The sequence below is a fragment of the Phalangium opilio genome, unplaced genomic scaffold (genome assembly GCF_054372755.1).
Source record: "Phalangium opilio isolate 3A_F unplaced genomic scaffold, DU_Popi_V2 ptg000329l_1, whole genome shotgun sequence".
In the NCBI taxonomy this organism is placed as follows: Eukaryota; Metazoa; Arthropoda; class Arachnida; order Opiliones; family Phalangiidae; genus Phalangium; species Phalangium opilio.
The window spans coordinates 11,364,196-11,382,377 of NW_028324226.1; the positions used below are offsets into that span (position 1 = coordinate 11,364,196).

The following is an 18,182-nucleotide window of genomic DNA, read 5'->3' on the forward strand; positions in this document are numbered from 1 at the left end:
CACAATACCTGACGAGCATTTAATTTTTGGGCTTCCGTGGCGCAATGGTTAGCGCGTTCAGCTGTTAACCACTAGGTTGGTGGTTCGAGCCCACCCGGGGGCGGTGTTGTGGGATCTCAAATGTTACGTAGAAAGCCAAAGTTTTTCCACAATACCTGACGACCATTTAGTTTTTGGGCTTCCGTGGCGCAATGGTTAGCGCGTTCGGCTGTAAACCAATAGGTTGGTGGTTCGAGCCCACCCGGGAGCGGTGTTGTGGGATCTCAAATGTAACGTAGAAAGCCAAAGATTTTCCACAATACCTGACGACCATTTAATTTTTGGGCTCCGTGGTGCAATGATTAGCGCGTTCAGCTGTTAATCGAAAGGTTGAAAGTTCGAGCTCACCCGGGAGAGGTGTTGTGGGGTCTCAGATGTAGCGTAAAAAGTCAAAACGTTTCCACAATACGTGACAACCATTTAATTTCTGAGGATCCGTGGCTCAATGGTTAGCGCGTTCGGCTGTTAACCGAAAGGTTGATGGTTCAAGCCCACCCGGGAGCGGTGTTGTGGGATCTCGAATGTAACGTAGAAAGCCAAGTTTTTCCACAATACCTGACGACCATTTAATTTTTGGGCTTCCTTGGCGCAAGGGTTAGCGCGTTCATCTGTCAATCAAAAGGTTGGTGGTTCGAGACCACCCGGGAGCGATGTTGTGGGATCTCAAATGTAACGCAGAAAGCCAAAGTTTTTCCACAATACCTGATGACCATTTAATTCTTGGGCTTCCGTGGCGCAATGGTTAGCGCGTTCGGCTGTTAACCAATAGGTTGGTGGTTCGAGCTCATCCGGGAGCGGTGTTGTGAGGTCTCAGATGTGACGTAAAAAGTCAAGCTTTTTACACAATACCTGACGAGCATTTAACTTTTGGGCTTCCGCGGCGCAATGGTTAGCGCGTTCGGCTGTTAACCAATAGGTTGGTGGTTCGAGCCCATCCGGGAGCGGTGTTGTGAGGTCTCAGATGTGACGTAAAAAGTCAAGGTTTTTACACAATACCTGACGATCATTTAATTTTTGGGCTTCCGTGGCGCAATGGTTAGCGCGTTCAGCTGTTAACCAATAGGTTGGCGGTTCGAGCCCACCCGGGAGCGGTGTTGTGGGATCTCAAATGTAGCGTAGAAAGCCAAAGTTTTTCTACATTACCTGACGACCATTTAATTTTTGGGCTTCCGTGGCGCAATGGTTAGCACGTTCGGCTGTTAACCAATAGGTTGTTGGTTCGAGCCCACCCGGGAGCGGTGTTGTGGGATCTCAAATGTAACGTAGAAAGCCAAAGTTTTTCCACAATACCTGACGACCATTTAATTTTTGGGCTTCCGTGGCGCAATGGTTAGCGCGTTCGGCTGTTAACCGAAAGGTTGATGGTTCAAGCCCACCCGGGAGCGGTGTTGTGGGATCTCGAATGTAACGTAGAAAGCCAAGTTTTTCCACAATACCTGACGACCATTTAATTTTTGGGCTTCCATGGCGCAAGGGTTAGCGCGTTCATCTGTCAATCAAAAGGTTGGTGGTTCGAGACCACCCGGGAGCGATGTTGTGGGATCTCAAATGTAACGCAGAAAGCCAAAGTTTTTCCACAATACGTGACGACCATTTAATTTCTGAGCTTCCGTGGCTCAATGGTTAGCGCGTTCGGCTGTTAACCAATAGGTTGGTGGTACGAGCCCATTCGGGAGCGGTGTTGTGAGGTCTCAGATGCGACGTAAAAAGTCAAGGTTTTTCCACAATACCTGACGACCATTTAATTTTTGGGCTTCCTTGGCCCAATGGTTAGCGCGTTCGGCTGTTAACCGAAAGGTTGGTGGTTTGAGCCCAACCGGGAGAGTTGTTGTAGGGTCTCAGATGTAACGTAATAAGTCATAACTTATCCACAATACCTGACAACCATTTAATTTCTGAGCTTCCGTGGCTCAATGGTTAGCGCGTTCGGCTGTTAACCAATAGGTTTGTGGTTCGAGCCCATCCGGGAGCGGTGTTGTGAGGTCTCAGATGTGACGTAAAAAGCCAAAGTTTTTCCACAATACCTGACGACCATTTAGTTTTTGGGCTTCCGTGGCGCAATGGTTAGCGCGTTCGGCTGTAAACCAATAGGTTGGTGTTTCGAGCCACCCGGGAGCGGTGTTGTGGGATCTCAAATGTAACGTAGAAAGCCAAAGATTTTCCACAATACCTGACGACCATTTAATTTTTGGGCTCCGTGGTGCAATGATTAGCGCGTTCAGCTGTTAATCGAAAGGTTGAAAGTTCGAGCTCACCCGGGAGAGGTGTTGTGGGGTCTCAGATGTAGCGTAAAAAGTCAAAACGTTTCCACAATACGTGACAACCATTTAATTTCTGAGGATCCGTGGCTCAATGGTTAGCACGTTCGGCTGTTAAAAAATAGGTTGGTGGTTCGAGCCCACCCGGGAGCGGTGTTGTGGGATCTCAAATGTAACGTAGAAAGCCAAAGTTTTTCCACAATACCTGACGACCATTTAATTCTTGGGCTTCCGTGGCGCAATGGTTAGCGCGTTCGGCTGTAAACCAATAGGTTTGTGGTTCGAGCCCACCCGGGAGCGGTGTTGCGGGATCTCAAATGTAACGTAGAAAGCCAAAGATTTTCCACAATACCTGACGACCATTTAATTTTTGGGCTTCCTTGGTGCAATGGTTAGCGCGTTCGGCTGTTAACCGAAAGGTTGGTGGTTCGAGCCCAACCGGGAGAGGTGTTGTAGGGTCTCAGATGTAACGTAATATGTCATAACTTATCCACAATACGTGACAGCCATTTCATTTCTGAGGTTCCGTGGCTCAATGGTTAGCGCGTTCGGCTGTTAAAAAATAGGTTGGTGGTTCGAGCCCATCCGGGAGCGGTGTTGTGAGGTCTCAGATGTGACGTAAAAAGTCAAGGTTTTTACACAATACCTGACGAGCATTTAATTTTTGGGCTTCCGTGGCGCAATGGTTAGCGCGTTCAGCTGTTAACCACTAGGTTGGTGGTTCGAGCCCACCCGGGGGCGGTGTTGTGGGATCTCAAATGTAACGTAGAAAGCCAAAGTTTTTCCACAATACCTGACGACCATTTAGTTTTTGGGCTTCCGTGGCGCAATGGTTAGCGCGTTCGGCTGTAAACCAATAGGTTGGTGGTTCGAGCCCACCCGGGAGCGGTGTTGTGGGATCTCAAATGTAACGTAGAAAGCCAAAAATTTTCCACAATACCTGACGACCATTTAATTTTTGGGCTCCGTGGTGCAATGATTAGCGCGTTCAGCTGTTAATCGAAAGGTTGAAAGTTCGAGCTCACCCGGGAGAGGTGTTGTGGGGTCTCAGATGTAGCGTAAAAAGTCAAAACGTTTCCACAATACGTGACAACCATTTAATTTCTGAGGATCCGTGGCTCAATGGTTAGCGCGTTCGGCTGTTAAAAAATAGGTTGGTGGTTCGAGCCCACCCGGGAGCGGTGTTGTGGGATCTCAAATGTAACGTAGAAAGCCAAAGTTTTTCCACAATACCTGACGACCATTTAATTTTTGGGCTCCGTGGTGCAATGATTAGCGCGTTCAGCTGTTAATCGAAAGGTTGAAAGTTCGAGCTCACCCGGGAGAGGTGTTGTGGGGTCTCAGATGTAGCGTAAAAAGTCAAAACGTTTCCACAATACGTGACAACCATTTAATTTCTGAGGATCCGTGGCTCAATGGTTAGCGCGTTCGGCTGTTAAAAAATAGGTTGGTGGTTCGAGCCCACCCGGGAGCGGTGTTGTGGGATCTCAAATGTAACGTAGAAAGCCAAAGTTTTTCCACAATACCTGATGACCATTTAATTCTTGGGCTTCCGTGGCGCAATGGTTAGCGCGTTCGGCTATTAACCAATAGGTTGGTGGTTCGAGCTCATCCGGGAGCGGTGTTGTGAGGTCTCAGATGTGACGTAAAAAGTCAAGCTTTTTACACAATACCTGACGAGCATTTAACTTATGGGCTTCCGCGGCGCAATGGTTAGCGCGTTCGGCTGTTAACCAATAGGTTGGTGGTTCGAGCCCATCCGGGAGCGGTGTTGTGAGGTCTCAGATGTGACGTAAAAAGTCAAGGTTTTTACACAATACCTGACGATCACTTAATTTTTGGGCTTCCGTGGCGCAATGGTTAGCGCGTTCAGCTGTTAACCAATAGGTTGGCGGTTCGAGCCCACCCGGGAGCGGTGTTGTGGGATCTCAAATGTAGCGTAGAAAGCCAAAGTTTTTCTACATTACCTGACGACCATTTAATTTTTGGGCTTCCGTGGCGCAATGGTTAGCACGTTCGGCTGTTAACCAATAGGTTGTTGGTTCGAGCCCACCCGGGAGCGGTGTTGTGGGATCTCGAATGTAACGTAGAAAGCCAAGTTTTTCCACAATACCTGACGACCATTTAATTTTTGGGCTTCCTTGGCGCAATGGTTAGAGCGTTCATCTGTCAATCGAAAGGTTGGTGGTTCGAGACCACCCGGGAGCGATGTTGTGGGATCTCAAATGTAACGCAGAAAGCCAAAGTTTTTCCACAATACGTGACGACCATTTAATTTCTGAGCTTCCGTGGCTCAATGGTTAGCGCGTTCGGCTGTTAACCAATAGGTTTGTGGTACGAGCCCATTCGGGAGCGGTGTTGTGAGGTCTCAGATGCGACGTAAAAAGTCAAGGTTTTTCCACAATACCTGACGACCATTTAATTTTTGGGCTTCCTTGGCCCAATGGTTAGCGCGTTCGGCTGTTAACCGAAAGGTTGGTGGTTTGAGCCCAACCGGGAGAGTTGTTGTAGGGTCTCAGATGTAACGTAATAAGTCATAACTTATCCACAATACCTGACAACCATTTAATTTCCGAGCTTCCGTGGCTCAATGATTAGCGCGTTCGGCTGTTTACCAATAGGTTGGTGGTTCGAGCCCATCCGGGAGCGGTGTTGTGAGGTCTCAGATGTGACGTAAAAAGTCAAGGTTTTTACACAATACCTGACGAGCATTGAACTTTTGGGCTTCCGTGGCGCAAGGGTTAGCGCGTTCGGCTGTTAACCAATAGGTTGGTGGTTCGAGCCCATCCGGGAGCGGTGTTGTGAGGTCTCAGATGTGACGTAAAAAGTCAAGGTTTTTACACAATACCTGACGATCACTTAATTTTTGGGCTTCCGTGGCGCAATGGTTAGCGCGTTCAGCTGTTAACCAATAGGTTGGCGGTTCGAGCCCACCCGGGAGCGGTGTTGTGGGATCTCAAATGTAGCGTAGAAAGCCAAAGTTTTTCCACAATACCTGACGACCATTTAATTCTTGGGCTTCCGTGGCGCAATGGTTAGCGCGTTCGGCTGTAAACCAGTAGGTTTGTGGTTCGAGCCCACCCGGGAGCGGTGTTGCGGGATCTCAAATGTAACGTAGAAAGCCAAAGATTTTCCACAATACCTGACGACCATTTAATTTTTGGGCTTCCTTGGTGCAATGGTTAGCGCGTTCGGCTGTTAACCGAAAGGTTGGTGGTTCGAGCCCAACCGGGAGAGGTGTTGTAGGGTCTCAGATGTAACGTAATATGTCATAACTTATCCACAATACGTGACAGCCATTTCATTTCTGAGGTTCCGTGGCTCAATGGTTAGCGCGTTCGGCTGTTAAAAAATAGGTTGGTGGTTCGAGCCCATCCGGGAGCGGTGTTGTGAGGTCTCAGATGTGACGTAAAAAGTCAAGGTTTTTACACAATACCTGACGAGCATTTAATTTTTGGGCTTCCGTGGCGCAATGGTTAGCGCGTTCAGCTGTTAACCACTAGGTTGGTGGTTCGAGCCCACCCGGGGGCGGTGTTGTGGGATCTCATATGTTACGTAGAAAGCCAAAGTTTTTCCACAATACCTGACGACCATTTAGTTTTTGGGCTTCCGTGGCGCAATGGTTAGCGCGTTCGGCTGTAAACCAATAGGTTGGTGGTTCGAGCCCACCCGGGAGCGGTGTTGTGGGATCTCAAATGTAACGTAGAAAGCCAAAGATTTTCCACAATACCTGACGACCATTTAATTTTTGGGCTCCGTGGTGCAATGATTAGCGCGTTCAGCTGTTAATCGAAAGGTTGAAAGTTCGAGCTCACCCGGGAGAGGTGTTGTGGGGTCTCAGATGTAGCGTAAAAAGTCAAAACGTTTCCACAATACGTGACAACCATTTAATTTCTGAGGATCCGTGGCTCAATGGTTAGCGCGTTCGGCTGTTAAAAAATAGGTTGGTGGTTCGAGCCCACCCGGGAGCGGTGTTGTGGGATCTCAAATGTAACGTAGAAAGCCAAAGTTTTTCCACAATACCTGATGACCATTTAATTCTTGGGCTTCCGTGGCGCAATGGTTAGCGCGTTCGGCTGTTAACCAATAGGTTGGTGGTTCGAGCTCATCCGGGAGCGGTGTTGTGAGGTCTCAGATGTGACGTAAAAAGTCAAGCTTTTTACACAATACCTGACGAGCATTTAACTTTTGGGCTTCCGCGGCGCAATGGTTAGCGCGTTCGGCTGTTAACCAATAGGTTGGTGGTTCGAGCCCATCCGGGAGCGGTGTTGTGAGGTCTCAGATGTGACGTAAAAAGTCAAGGTTTTTACACAATACCTGACGATCATTTAATTTTTGGGCTTCCGTGGCGCAATGGTTAGCGCGTTCAGCTGTTAACCAATAGGTTGGCGGTTCGAGCCCACCCGGGAGCGGTGTTGTGGGATCTCAAATGTAGCGTAGAAAGCCAAAGTTTTTCTACATTACCTGACGACCATTTAATTTTTGGGCTTCCGTGGCGCAATGGTTAGCACGTTCGGCTGTTAACCAATAGGTTGTTGGTTCGAGCCCACCCGGGAGCGGTGTTGTGGGATCTCAAATGTAACGTAGAAAGCCAAAGTTTTTCCACAATACCTGACGACCATTTAATTTTTGGGCTTCCGTGGCGCAATGGTTAGCGCGTTCGGCTGTTAACCGAAAGGTTGATGGTTCAAGCCCACCCGGGAGCGGTGTTGTGGGATCTCGAATGTAACGTAGAAAGCCAAGTTTTTCCACAATACCTGACGACCATTTAATTTTTGGGCTTCCTTGGCGCAAGGGTTAGCGCGTTCATCTGTCAATCAAAAGGTTGGTGGTTCGAGACCACCCGGGAGCGATGTTGTGGGATCTCAAATGTAACGCAGAAAGCCAAAGTTTTTCCACAATACGTGACGACCATTTAATTTCTGAGCTTCCGTGGCTCAATGGTTAGCGCGTTCGGCTGTTAACCAATAGGTTGGTGGTACGAGCCCATTCGGGAGCGGTGTTGTGAGGTCTCAGATGCGACGTAAAAAGTCAAGGTTTTTCCACAATACCTGACGACCATTTAATTTTTGGGCTTCCTTGGCCCAATGGTTAGCGCGTTCGGCTGTTAACCGAAAGGTTGGTGGTTTGAGCCCAACCGGGAGAGTTGTTGTAGGGTCTCAGATGTAACGTAATAAGTCATAACTTATCCACAATACCTGACAACCATTTAATTTCTGAGCTTCCGTGGCTCAATGGTTAGCGCGTTCGGCTGTTAACCAATAGGTTTGTGGTTCGAGCCCATCCGGGAGCGGTGTTGTGAGGTCTCAGATGTGACGTAAAAAGCCAAAGTTTTTCCACAATACCTGACGACCATTTAGTTTTTGGGCTTCCGTGGCGCAATGGTTAGCGCGTTCGGCTGTAAACCAATAGGTTGGTGTTTCGAGCCACCCGGGAGCGGTGTTGTGGGATCTCAAATGTAACGTAGAAAGCCAAAGATTTTCCACAATACCTGACGACCATTTAATTTTTGGGCTCCGTGGTGCAATGATTAGCGCGTTCAGCTGTTAATCGAAAGGTTGAAAGTTCGAGCTCACCCGGGAGAGGTGTTGTGGGGTCTCAGATGTAGCGTAAAAAGTCAAAACGTTTCCACAATACGTGACAACCATTTAATTTCTGAGGATCCGTGGCTCAATGGTTAGCACGTTCGGCTGTTAAAAAATAGGTTGGTGGTTCGAGCCCACCCGGGAGCGGTGTTGTGGGATCTCAAATGTAACGTAGAAAGCCAAAGTTTTTCCACAATACCCGACGACCATTTAATTCTTGGGCTTCCGTGGCGCAATGGTTAGCGCGTTCGGCTGTAAACCAATAGGTTTGTGGTTCGAGCCCACCCGGGAGCGGTGTTGCGGGATCTCAAATGTAACGTAGAAAGCCAAAGATTTTCCACAATACCTGACGACCATTTAATTTTTGGGCTTCCTTGGTGCAATGGTTAGCGCGTTCGGCTGTTAACCGAAAGGTTGGTGGTTCGAGCCCAACCGGGAGAGGTGTTGTAGGGTCTCAGATGTAACGTAATATGTCATAACTTATCCACAATACGTGACAGCCATTTCATTTCTGAGGTTCCGTGGCTCAATGGTTAGCGCGTTCGGCTGTTAAAAAATAGGTTGGTGGTTCGAGCCCATCCGGGAGCGGTGTTGTGAGGTCTCAGATGTGACGTAAAAAGTCAAGGTTTTTACACAATACCTGACGAGCATTTAATTTTTGGGCTTCCGTGGCGCAATGGTTAGCGCGTTCGGCTGTTAACCAATAGGTTGGTGGTTCGAGCCCATCCGGGAGCGGTGTTGTGAGGTCTCAGATGTGACGTAAAAAGCCAAAGTTTTTCCACAATACCTGACGACCATTTAGTTTTTGGGCTTCCGTGGCGCAATGGTTAGCGCGTTCGGCTGTAAACCAATAGGTTGGTGTTTCGAGCCACCCGGGAGCGGTGTTGTGGGATCTCAAATGTAACGTAGAAAGCCAAAGATTTTCCACAATACCTGCCGACCATTTAATTTTTGGGCTCCGTGGTGCAATGATTAGCGCGTTCAGCTGTTAATCGAAAGGTTGTAAGTTCGAGCTCACCCGGGAGAGGTGTTGTGGGGTCTCAGATGTAGCGTAAAAAGTCAAAACGTTTCCACAATACGTGACAACCATTTAATTTCTGAGGATCCGTGGCTCAATGGTTAGCACGTTCGGCTGTTAAAAAATAGGTTGGTGGTTCGAGCCCACCCGGGAGCGGTGTTGTGGGATCTCAAATGTAACGTAGAAAGCCAAAGTTTTTCCACAATACCTGACGACCATTTAATTCTTGGGCTTCCGTGGCGCAATGGTTAGCGCGTTCGGCTGTAAACCAGTAGGTTTGTGGTTCGAGCCCACCCGGGAGCGGTGTTGCGGGATCTCAAATGTAACGTAGAAAGCCAAAGATTTTCCACAATACCTGACGACCATTTAATTTTTGGGCTTCCTTGGTGCAATGGTTAGCGCGTTCGGCTGTTAACCGAAAGGTTGGTGGTTCGAGCCCAACCGGAAGCGGTGTTGTGGGATCTCAAATGTAACGTAGAAAGCCAAAGTTTTTCCACAATACCTGATGACCATTTAATTCTTGGGCTTCCGTGGCGCAATGGTTAGCGCGTTCGGCTGTTAACCAATAGGTTGGTGGTTCGAGCTCATCCGGGAGCGGTGTTGTGAGGTCTCAGATGTGACGTAAAAAGTCAAGCTTTTTACACAATACCTGACGAGCATTTAACTTTTGGGCTTCCGCGGCGCAATGGTTAGCGCGTTCGGCTGTTAACCAATAGGTTGGTGGTTCGAGCCCATCCGGGAGCGGTGTTGTGAGGTCTCAGATGTGACGTAAAAAGTCAAGGTTTTTACACAATACCTGACGATCATTTAATTTTTGGGCTTCCGTGGCGCAATGGTTAGCGCGTTCAGCTGTTAACCAATAGGTTGGCGGTTCGAGCCCACCCGGGAGCGGTGTTGTGGGATCTCAAATGTAGCGTAGAAAGCCAAAGTTTTTCTACATTACCTGACGACCATTTAATTTTTGGGCTTCCGTGGCGCAATGGTTAGCACGTTCGGCTGTTAACCAATAGGTTGTTGGTTCGAGCCCACCCGGGAGCGGTGTTGTGGGATCTCAAATGTAACGTAGAAAGCCAAAGTTTTTCCACAATACCTGACGACCATTTAATTTTTGGGCTTCCGTGGCGCAATGGTTAGCGCGTTCGGCTGTTAACCGAAAGGTTGATGGTTCAAGCCCACCCGGGAGCGGTGTTGTGGGATCTCGAATGTAACGTAGAAAGCCAAGTTTTTCCACAATACCTGACGACCATTTAATTTTTGGGCTTCCTTGGCGCAAGGGTTAGCGCGTTCATCTGTCAATCAAAAGGTTGGTGGTTCGAGACCACCCGGGAGCGATGTTGTGGGATCTCAAATGTAACGCAGAAAGCCAAAGTTTTTCCACAATACGTGACGACCATTTAATTTCTGAGCTTCCGTGGCTCAATGGTTAGCGCGTTCGGCTGTTAACCAATAGGTTGGTGGTACGAGCCCATTCGGGAGCGGTGTTGTGAGGTCTCAGATGCGACGTAAAAAGTCAAGGTTTTTCCACAATACCTGACGACCATTTAATTTTTGGGCTTCCTTGGCCCAATGGTTAGCGCGTTCGGCTGTTAACCGAAAGGTTGGTGGTTTGAGCCCAACCGGGAGAGTTGTTGTAGGGTCTCAGATGTAACGTAATAAGTCATAACTTATCCACAATACCTGACAACCATTTAATTTCTGAGCTTCCGTGGCTCAATGGTTAGCGCGTTCGGCTGTTAACCAATAGGTTTGTGGTTCGAGCCCATCCGGGAGCGGTGTTGTGAGGTCTCAGATGTGACGTAAAAAGCCAAAGTTTTTCCACAATACCTGACGACCATTTAGTTTTTGGGCTTCCGTGGCGCAATGGTTAGCGCGTTCGGCTGTAAACCAATAGGTTGGTGTTTCGAGCCACCCGGGAGCGGTGTTGTGGGATCTCAAATGTAACGTAGAAAGCCAAAGATTTTCCACAATACCTGACGACCATTTAATTTTTGGGCTCCGTGGTGCAATGATTAGCGCGTTCAGCTGTTAATCGAAAGGTTGAAAGTTCGAGCTCACCCGGGAGAGGTGTTGTGGGGTCTCAGATGTAGCGTAAAAAGTCAAAACGTTTCCACAATACGTGACAACCATTTAATTTCTGAGGATCCGTGGCTCAATGGTTAGCACGTTCGGCTGTTAAAAAATAGGTTGGTGGTTCGAGCCCACCCGGGAGCGGTGTTGTGGGATCTCAAATGTAACGTAGAAAGCCAAAGTTTTTCCACAATACCCGACGACCATTTAATTCTTGGGCTTCCGTGGCGCAATGGTTAGCGCGTTCGGCTGTAAACCAATAGGTTTGTGGTTCGAGCCCACCCGGGAGCGGTGTTGCGGGATCTCAAATGTAACGTAGAAAGCCAAAGATTTTCCACAATACCTGACGACCATTTAATTTTTGGGCTTCCTTGGTGCAATGGTTAGCGCGTTCGGCTGTTAACCGAAAGGTTGGTGGTTCGAGCCCAACCGGGAGAGGTGTTGTAGGGTCTCAGATGTAACGTAATATGTCATAACTTATCCACAATACGTGACAGCCATTTCATTTCTGAGGTTCCGTGGCTCAATGGTTAGCGCGTTCGGCTGTTAAAAAATAGGTTGGTGGTTCGAGCCCATCCGGGAGCGGTGTTGTGAGGTCTCAGATGTGACGTAAAAAGTCAAGGTTTTTACACAATACCTGACGAGCATTTAATTTTTGGGCTTCCGTGGCGCAATGGTTAGCGCGTTCGGCTGTTAACCAATAGGTTGGTGGTTCGAGCCCATCCGGGAGCGGTGTTGTGAGGTCTCAGATGTGACGTAAAAAGCCAAAGTTTTTCCACAATACCTGACGACCATTTAGTTTTTGGGCTTCCGTGGCGCAATGGTTAGCGCGTTCGGCTGTAAACCAATAGGTTGGTGTTTCGAGCCACCCGGGAGCGGTGTTGTGGGATCTCAAATGTAACGTAGAAAGCCAAAGATTTTCCACAATACCTGCCGACCATTTAATTTTTGGGCTCCGTGGTGCAATGATTAGCGCGTTCAGCTGTTAATCGAAAGGTTGTAAGTTCGAGCTCACCCGGGAGAGGTGTTGTGGGGTCTCAGATGTAGCGTAAAAAGTCAAAACGTTTCCACAATACGTGACAACCATTTAATTTCTGAGGATCCGTGGCTCAATGGTTAGCACGTTCGGCTGTTAAAAAATAGGTTGGTGGTTCGAGCCCACCCGGGAGCGGTGTTGTGGGATCTCAAATGTAACGTAGAAAGCCAAAGTTTTTCCACAATACCTGACGACCATTTAATTCTTGGGCTTCCGTGGCGCAATGGTTAGCGCGTTCGGCTGTAAACCAGTAGGTTTGTGGTTCGAGCCCACCCGGGAGCGGTGTTGCGGGATCTCAAATGTAACGTAGAAAGCCAAAGATTTTCCACAATACCTGACGACCATTTAATTTTTGGGCTTCCTTGGTGCAATGGTTAGCGCGTTCGGCTGTTAACCGAAAGGTTGGTGGTTCGAGCCCAACCGGAAGAGGTGTTGTAGGGTCTCAGATGTAACGTAATATGTCATAACTTATCCACAATACGTGACAGCCATTTCATTTCTGAGGTTCCGTGGCTCAATGGTTAGCGCGTTCGGCTGTTAAAAAATAGGTTGGTGGTTCGAGCCCATCCGGGAGCGGTGTTGTGAGGTCTCAGATGTGACGTAAAAAGTCAAGGTTTTTACACAATACCTGACGAGCATTTAATTTTTGGGCTTCCGTGGCGCAATGGTTAGCGCGTTCAGCTGTTAACCACTAGGTTGGTGGTTCGAGCCCACCCGGGGGCGGTGTTGTGGGATCTCAAATGTTACGTAGAAAGCCAAAGTTTTTCCACAATACCTGACGACCATTTAGTTTTTGGGCTTCCGTGGCGCAATGGTTAGCGCGTTCGGCTGTAAACCAATAGGTTGGTGGTTCGAGCCCACCCGGGAGCGGTGTTGTGGGATCTCAAATGTAACGTAGAAAGCCAAAGATTTTCCACAATACCTGACGACCATTTAATTTTTGGGCTCCGTGGTGCAATGATTAGCGCGTTCAGCTGTTAATCGAAAGGTTGAAAGTTCGAGCTCACCCGGGAGAGGTGTTGTGGGGTCTCAGATGTAGCGTAAAAAGTCAAAACGTTTCCACAATACGTGACAACCATTTAATTTCTGAGGATCCGTGGCTCAATGGTTAGCGCGTTCGGCTGTTAAAAAATAGGTTGGTGGTTCGAGCCCACCCGGGAGCGGTGTTGTGGGATCTCAAATGTAACGTAGAAAGCCAAAGTTTTTCCACAATACCTGATGACCATTTAATTCTTGGGCTTCCGTGGCGCAATGGTTAGCGCGTTCGGCTGTTAACCAATAGGTTGGTGGTTCGAGCTCATCCGGGAGCGGTGTTGTGAGGTCTCAGATGTGACGTAAAAAGTCAAGCTTTTTACACAATACCTGACGAGCATTTAACTTTTGGGCTTCCGCGGCGCAATGGTTAGCGCGTTCGGCTGTTAACCAATAGGTTGGTGGTTCGAGCCCATCCGGGAGCGGTGTTGTGAGGTCTCAGATGTGACGTAAAAAGTCAAGGTTTTTACACAATACCTGACGATCATTTAATTTTTGGGCTTCCGTGGCGCAATGGTTAGCGCGTTCAGCTGTTAACCAATAGGTTGGCGGTTCGAGCCCACCCGGGAGCGGTGTTGTGGGATCTCAAATGTAGCGTAGAAAGCCAAAGTTTTTCTACATTACCTGACGACCATTTAATTTTTGGGCTTCCGTGGCGCAATGGTTAGCACGTTCGGCTGTTAACCAATAGGTTGTTGGTTCGAGCCCACCCGGGAGCGGTGTTGTGGGATCTCAAATGTAACGTAGAAAGCCAAAGTTTTTCCACAATACCTGACGACCATTTAATTTTTGGGCTTCCGTGGCGCAATGGTTAGCGCGTTCGGCTGTTAACCGAAAGGTTGATGGTTCAAGCCCACCCGGGAGCGGTGTTGTGGGATCTCGAATGTAACGTAGAAAGCCAAGTTTTTCCACAATACCTGACGACCATTTAATTTTTGGGCTTCCTTGGCGCAAGGGTTAGCGCGTTCATCTGTCAATCAAAAGGTTGGTGGTTCGAGACCACCCGGGAGCGATGTTGTGGGATCTCAAATGTAACGCAGAAAGCCAAAGTTTTTCCACAATACGTGACGACCATTTAATTTCTGAGCTTCCGTGGCTCAATGGTTAGCGCGTTCGGCTGTTAACCAATAGGTTGGTGGTACGAGCCCATTCGGGAGCGGTGTTGTGAGGTCTCAGATGCGACGTAAAAAGTCAAGGTTTTTCCACAATACCTGACGACCATTTAATTTTTGGGCTTCCTTGGCCCAATGGTTAGCGCGTTCGGCTGTTAACCGAAAGGTTGGTGGTTTGAGCCCAACCGGGAGAGTTGTTGTAGGGTCTCAGATGTAACGTAATAAGTCATAACTTATCCACAATACCTGACAACCATTTAATTTCTGAGCTTCCGTGGCTCAATGGTTAGCGCGTTCGGCTGTTAACCAATAGGTTTGTGGTTCGAGCCCATCCGGGAGCGGTGTTGTGAGGTCTCAGATGTGACGTAAAAAGCCAAAGTTTTTCCACAATACCTGACGACCATTTAGTTTTTGGGCTTCCGTGGCGCAATGGTTAGCGCGTTCGGCTGTAAACCAATAGGTTGGTGTTTCGAGCCACCCGGGAGCGGTGTTGTGGGATCTCAAATGTAACGTAGAAAGCCAAAGATTTTCCACAATACCTGACGACCATTTAATTTTTGGGCTCCGTGGTGCAATGATTAGCGCGTTCAGCTGTTAATCGAAAGGTTGAAAGTTCGAGCTCACCCGGGAGAGGTGTTGTGGGGTCTCAGATGTAGCGTAAAAAGTCAAAACGTTTCCACAATACGTGACAACCATTTAATTTCTGAGGATCCGTGGCTCAATGGTTAGCACGTTCGGCTGTTAAAAAATAGGTTGGTGGTTCGAGCCCACCCGGGAGCGGTGTTGTGGGATCTCAAATGTAACGTAGAAAGCCAAAGTTTTTCCACAATACCTGACGACCATTTAATTCTTGGGCTTCCGTGGCGCAATGGTTAGCGCGTTCGGCTGTAAACCAATAGGTTTGTGGTTCGAGCCCACCCGGGAGCGGTGTTGCGGGATCTCAAATGTAACGTAGAAAGCCAAAGATTTTCCACAATACCTGACGACCATTTAATTTTTGGGCTTCCTTGGTGCAATGGTTAGCGCGTTCGGCTGTTAACCGAAAGGTTGGTGGTTCGAGCCCAACCGGGAGAGGTGTTGTAGGGTCTCAGATGTAACGTAATATGTCATAACTTATCCACAATACGTGACAGCCATTTCATTTCTGAGGTTCCGTGGCTCAATGGTTAGCGCGTTCGGCTGTTAAAAAATAGGTTGGTGGTTCGAGCCCATCCGGGAGCGGTGTTGTGAGGTCTCAGATGTGACGTAAAAAGTCAAGGTTTTTACACAATACCTGACGAGCATTTAATTTTTGGGCTTCCGTGGCGCAATGGTTAGCGCGTTCAGCTGTTAACCACTAGGTTGGTGGTTCGAGCCCACCCGGGGGCGGTGTTGTGGGATCTCAAATGTAACGTAGAAAGCCAAAGTTTTTCCACAATACCTGACGACCATTTAGTTTTTGGGCTTCCGTGGCGCAATGGTTAGCGCGTTCGGCTGTAAACCAATAGGTTGGTGGTTCGAGCCCACCCGGGAGCGGTGTTGTGGGATCTCAAATGTAACGTAGAAAGCCAAAAATTTTCCACAATACCTGACGACCATTTAATTTTTGGGCTCCGTGGTGCAATGATTAGCGCGTTCAGCTGTTAATCGAAAGGTTGAAAGTTCGAGCTCACCCGGGAGAGGTGTTGTGGGGTCTCAGATGTAGCGTAAAAAGTCAAAACGTTTCCACAATACGTGACAACCATTTAATTTCTGAGGATCCGTGGCTCAATGGTTAGCGCGTTCGGCTGTTAAAAAATAGGTTGGTGGTTCGAGCCCACCCGGGAGCGGTGTTGTGGGATCTCAAATGTAACGTAGAAAGCCAAAGTTTTTCCACAATACCTGACGACCATTTAATTTTTGGGCTCCGTGGTGCAATGATTAGCGCGTTCAGCTGTTAATCGAAAGGTTGAAAGTTCGAGCTCACCCGGGAGAGGTGTTGTGGGGTCTCAGATGTAGCGTAAAAAGTCAAAACGTTTCCACAATACGTGACAACCATTTAATTTCTGAGGATCCGTGGCTCAATGGTTAGCGCGTTCGGCTGTTAAAAAATAGGTTGGTGGTTCGAGCCCACCCGGGAGCGGTGTTGTGGGATCTCAAATGTAACGTAGAAAGCCAAAGTTTTTCCACAATACCTGATGACCATTTAATTCTTGGGCTTCCGTGGCGCAATGGTTAGCGCGTTCGGCTATTAACCAATAGGTTGGTGGTTCGAGCTCATCCGGGAGCGGTGTTGTGAGGTCTCAGATGTGACGTAAAAAGTCAAGCTTTTTACACAATACCTGACGAGCATTTAACTTTTGGGCTTCCGCGGCGCAATGGTTAGCGCGTTCGGCTGTTAACCAATAGGTTGGTGGTTCGAGCCCATCCGGGAGCGGTGTTGTGAGGTCTCAGATGTGACGTAAAAAGTCAAGGTTTTTACACAATACCTGACGATCACTTAATTTTTGGGCTTCCGTGGCGCAATGGTTAGCGCGTTCAGCTGTTAACCAATAGGTTGGCGGTTCGAGCCCACCCGGGAGCGGTGTTGTGGGATCTCAAATGTAGCGTAGAAAGCCAAAGTTTTTCTACATTACCTGACGACCATTTAATTTTTGGGCTTCCGTGGCGCAATGGTTAGCACGTTCGGCTGTTAACCAATAGGTTGTTGGTTCGAGCCCACCCGGGAGCGGTGTTGTGGGATCTCAAATGTAACGTAGAAAGCCAAAGTTTTTCCACAATACCTGACGACCATTTAATTTTTGGGCTTCCGTGGCGCAATGGTTAGCGCGTTCGGCTGTTAACCGAAAGGTTGATGGTTCAAGCCCACCCGGGAGCGGTGTTGTGGGATCTCGAATGTAACGTAGAAAGCCAAGTTTTTCCACAATACCTGACGACCATTTAATTTTTGGGCTTCCTTGGCGCAATGGTTAGAGCGTTCATCTGTCAATCGAAAGGTTGGTGGTTCGAGACCACCCGGGAGCGATGTTGTGGGATCTCAAATGTAACGCAGAAAGCCAAAGTTTTTCCACAATACGTGACGACCATTTAATTTCTGAGCTTCCGTGGCTCAATGGTTAGCGCGTTCGGCTGTTAACCAATAGGTTGGTGGTACGAGCCCATTCGGGAGCGGTGTTGTGAGGTCTCAGATGCGACGTAAAAAGTCAAGGTTTTTCCACAATACCTGACGACCATTTAATTTTTGGGCTTCCTTGGCCCAATGGTTAGCGCGTTCGGCTGTTAACCGAAAGGTTGGTGGTTTGAGCCCAACCGGGAGAGTTGTTGTAGGGTCTCAGATGTAACGTAATAAGTCATAACTTATCCACAATACCTGACAACCATTTAATTTCCGAGCTTCCGTGGCTCAATGATTAGCGCGTTCGGCTGTTTACCAATAGGTTGGTGGTTCGAGCCCATCCGGGAGCGGTGTTGTGAGGTCTCAGATGTGACGTAAAAAGTCAAGGTTTTTACACAATACCTGACGAGCATTGAACTTTTGGGCTTCCGTGGCGCAAGGGTTAGCGCGTTCGGCTGTTAACCAATAGGTTGGTGGTTCAAGCCCATCTGGGAGCGGTGTTGTGAGGTCTCAGATGTGACGTAACAAGTCAAGGTTGTTCCACAGCACCTGACGGAAGCTTAGAATTTAAATCGTTGTCACATATTGTGGAAACGTTTTGACTTTTTACGCTACATCTGAGACCCCACAACACCTCTTCCGGATGGGCTTGAAACACCAGCCTTTCGATTAACAGTTGAACGCGCTAATAATTGCGCCACGGAAGCCCAAAAATTAAATGTTCGTCAGGTTTTGTTGAAAAACTCTGACATTTTTCGTTACATCTGAGACGTCACAACACCGCTCCCGGATGGGCTCGAGCCACCAACCTTTCGGTTAACAGCTGAACGCTCTAATCATTGCGCCACGGAAACCCAAAAATTAAATGTTCGTCAGGTATTGTGGAAAAACTCTGACATTTTACGTTACATCTGAGACCTCACAACACGGCTCCCGGATGGGCTCGAACCACCAACCTTTCG

At 48.3% G+C, this 18,182-nt stretch overlaps 11 non-coding genes across 11 annotated transcripts; all 11 read left to right on the forward strand.

Annotated features, from left to right (window-relative positions):
• Positions 1 to 177: 177 nt before the first annotated feature.
• On the forward strand, positions 178 to 250 carry TRNAY-GUA (transfer RNA tyrosine (anticodon GUA)). Its single transcript has one exon. It is a non-coding gene; the product is annotated as a tRNA-Tyr (tRNA).
• Positions 251 to 2,524: 2,274 nt separating this feature from the next.
• On the forward strand, positions 2,525 to 2,597 carry TRNAY-GUA (transfer RNA tyrosine (anticodon GUA)). Its single transcript has one exon. It is a non-coding gene; the product is annotated as a tRNA-Tyr (tRNA).
• Positions 2,598 to 3,112: 515 nt separating this feature from the next.
• TRNAY-GUA (transfer RNA tyrosine (anticodon GUA)) lies at positions 3,113 to 3,185 on the forward strand. The gene has a single exon. It is a non-coding gene; the product is annotated as a tRNA-Tyr (tRNA).
• A 660-nt stretch (positions 3,186 to 3,845) lies between these two features.
• TRNAN-AUU (transfer RNA asparagine (anticodon AUU)) lies at positions 3,846 to 3,918 on the forward strand. Its single transcript has one exon. It is a non-coding gene; the product is annotated as a tRNA-Asn (tRNA).
• A 1,984-nt stretch (positions 3,919 to 5,902) lies between these two features.
• TRNAY-GUA (transfer RNA tyrosine (anticodon GUA)) lies at positions 5,903 to 5,975 on the forward strand. Its single transcript has one exon. It is a non-coding gene; the product is annotated as a tRNA-Tyr (tRNA).
• A 2,128-nt stretch (positions 5,976 to 8,103) lies between these two features.
• TRNAY-GUA (transfer RNA tyrosine (anticodon GUA)) lies at positions 8,104 to 8,176 on the forward strand. Its single transcript has one exon. It is a non-coding gene; the product is annotated as a tRNA-Tyr (tRNA).
• A 3,009-nt stretch (positions 8,177 to 11,185) lies between these two features.
• Positions 11,186 to 11,258, forward strand: TRNAY-GUA (transfer RNA tyrosine (anticodon GUA)). Its single transcript has one exon. It is a non-coding gene; the product is annotated as a tRNA-Tyr (tRNA).
• Positions 11,259 to 12,800: 1,542 nt separating this feature from the next.
• Positions 12,801 to 12,873, forward strand: TRNAY-GUA (transfer RNA tyrosine (anticodon GUA)). The gene has a single exon. It is a non-coding gene; the product is annotated as a tRNA-Tyr (tRNA).
• A 2,128-nt stretch (positions 12,874 to 15,001) lies between these two features.
• On the forward strand, positions 15,002 to 15,074 carry TRNAY-GUA (transfer RNA tyrosine (anticodon GUA)). The gene has a single exon. It is a non-coding gene; the product is annotated as a tRNA-Tyr (tRNA).
• Positions 15,075 to 15,589: 515 nt separating this feature from the next.
• On the forward strand, positions 15,590 to 15,662 carry TRNAY-GUA (transfer RNA tyrosine (anticodon GUA)). Its single transcript has one exon. It is a non-coding gene; the product is annotated as a tRNA-Tyr (tRNA).
• Positions 15,663 to 16,322: 660 nt separating this feature from the next.
• Positions 16,323 to 16,395, forward strand: TRNAN-AUU (transfer RNA asparagine (anticodon AUU)). The gene has a single exon. It is a non-coding gene; the product is annotated as a tRNA-Asn (tRNA).
• Positions 16,396 to 18,182: the final 1,787 nt, after the last annotated feature.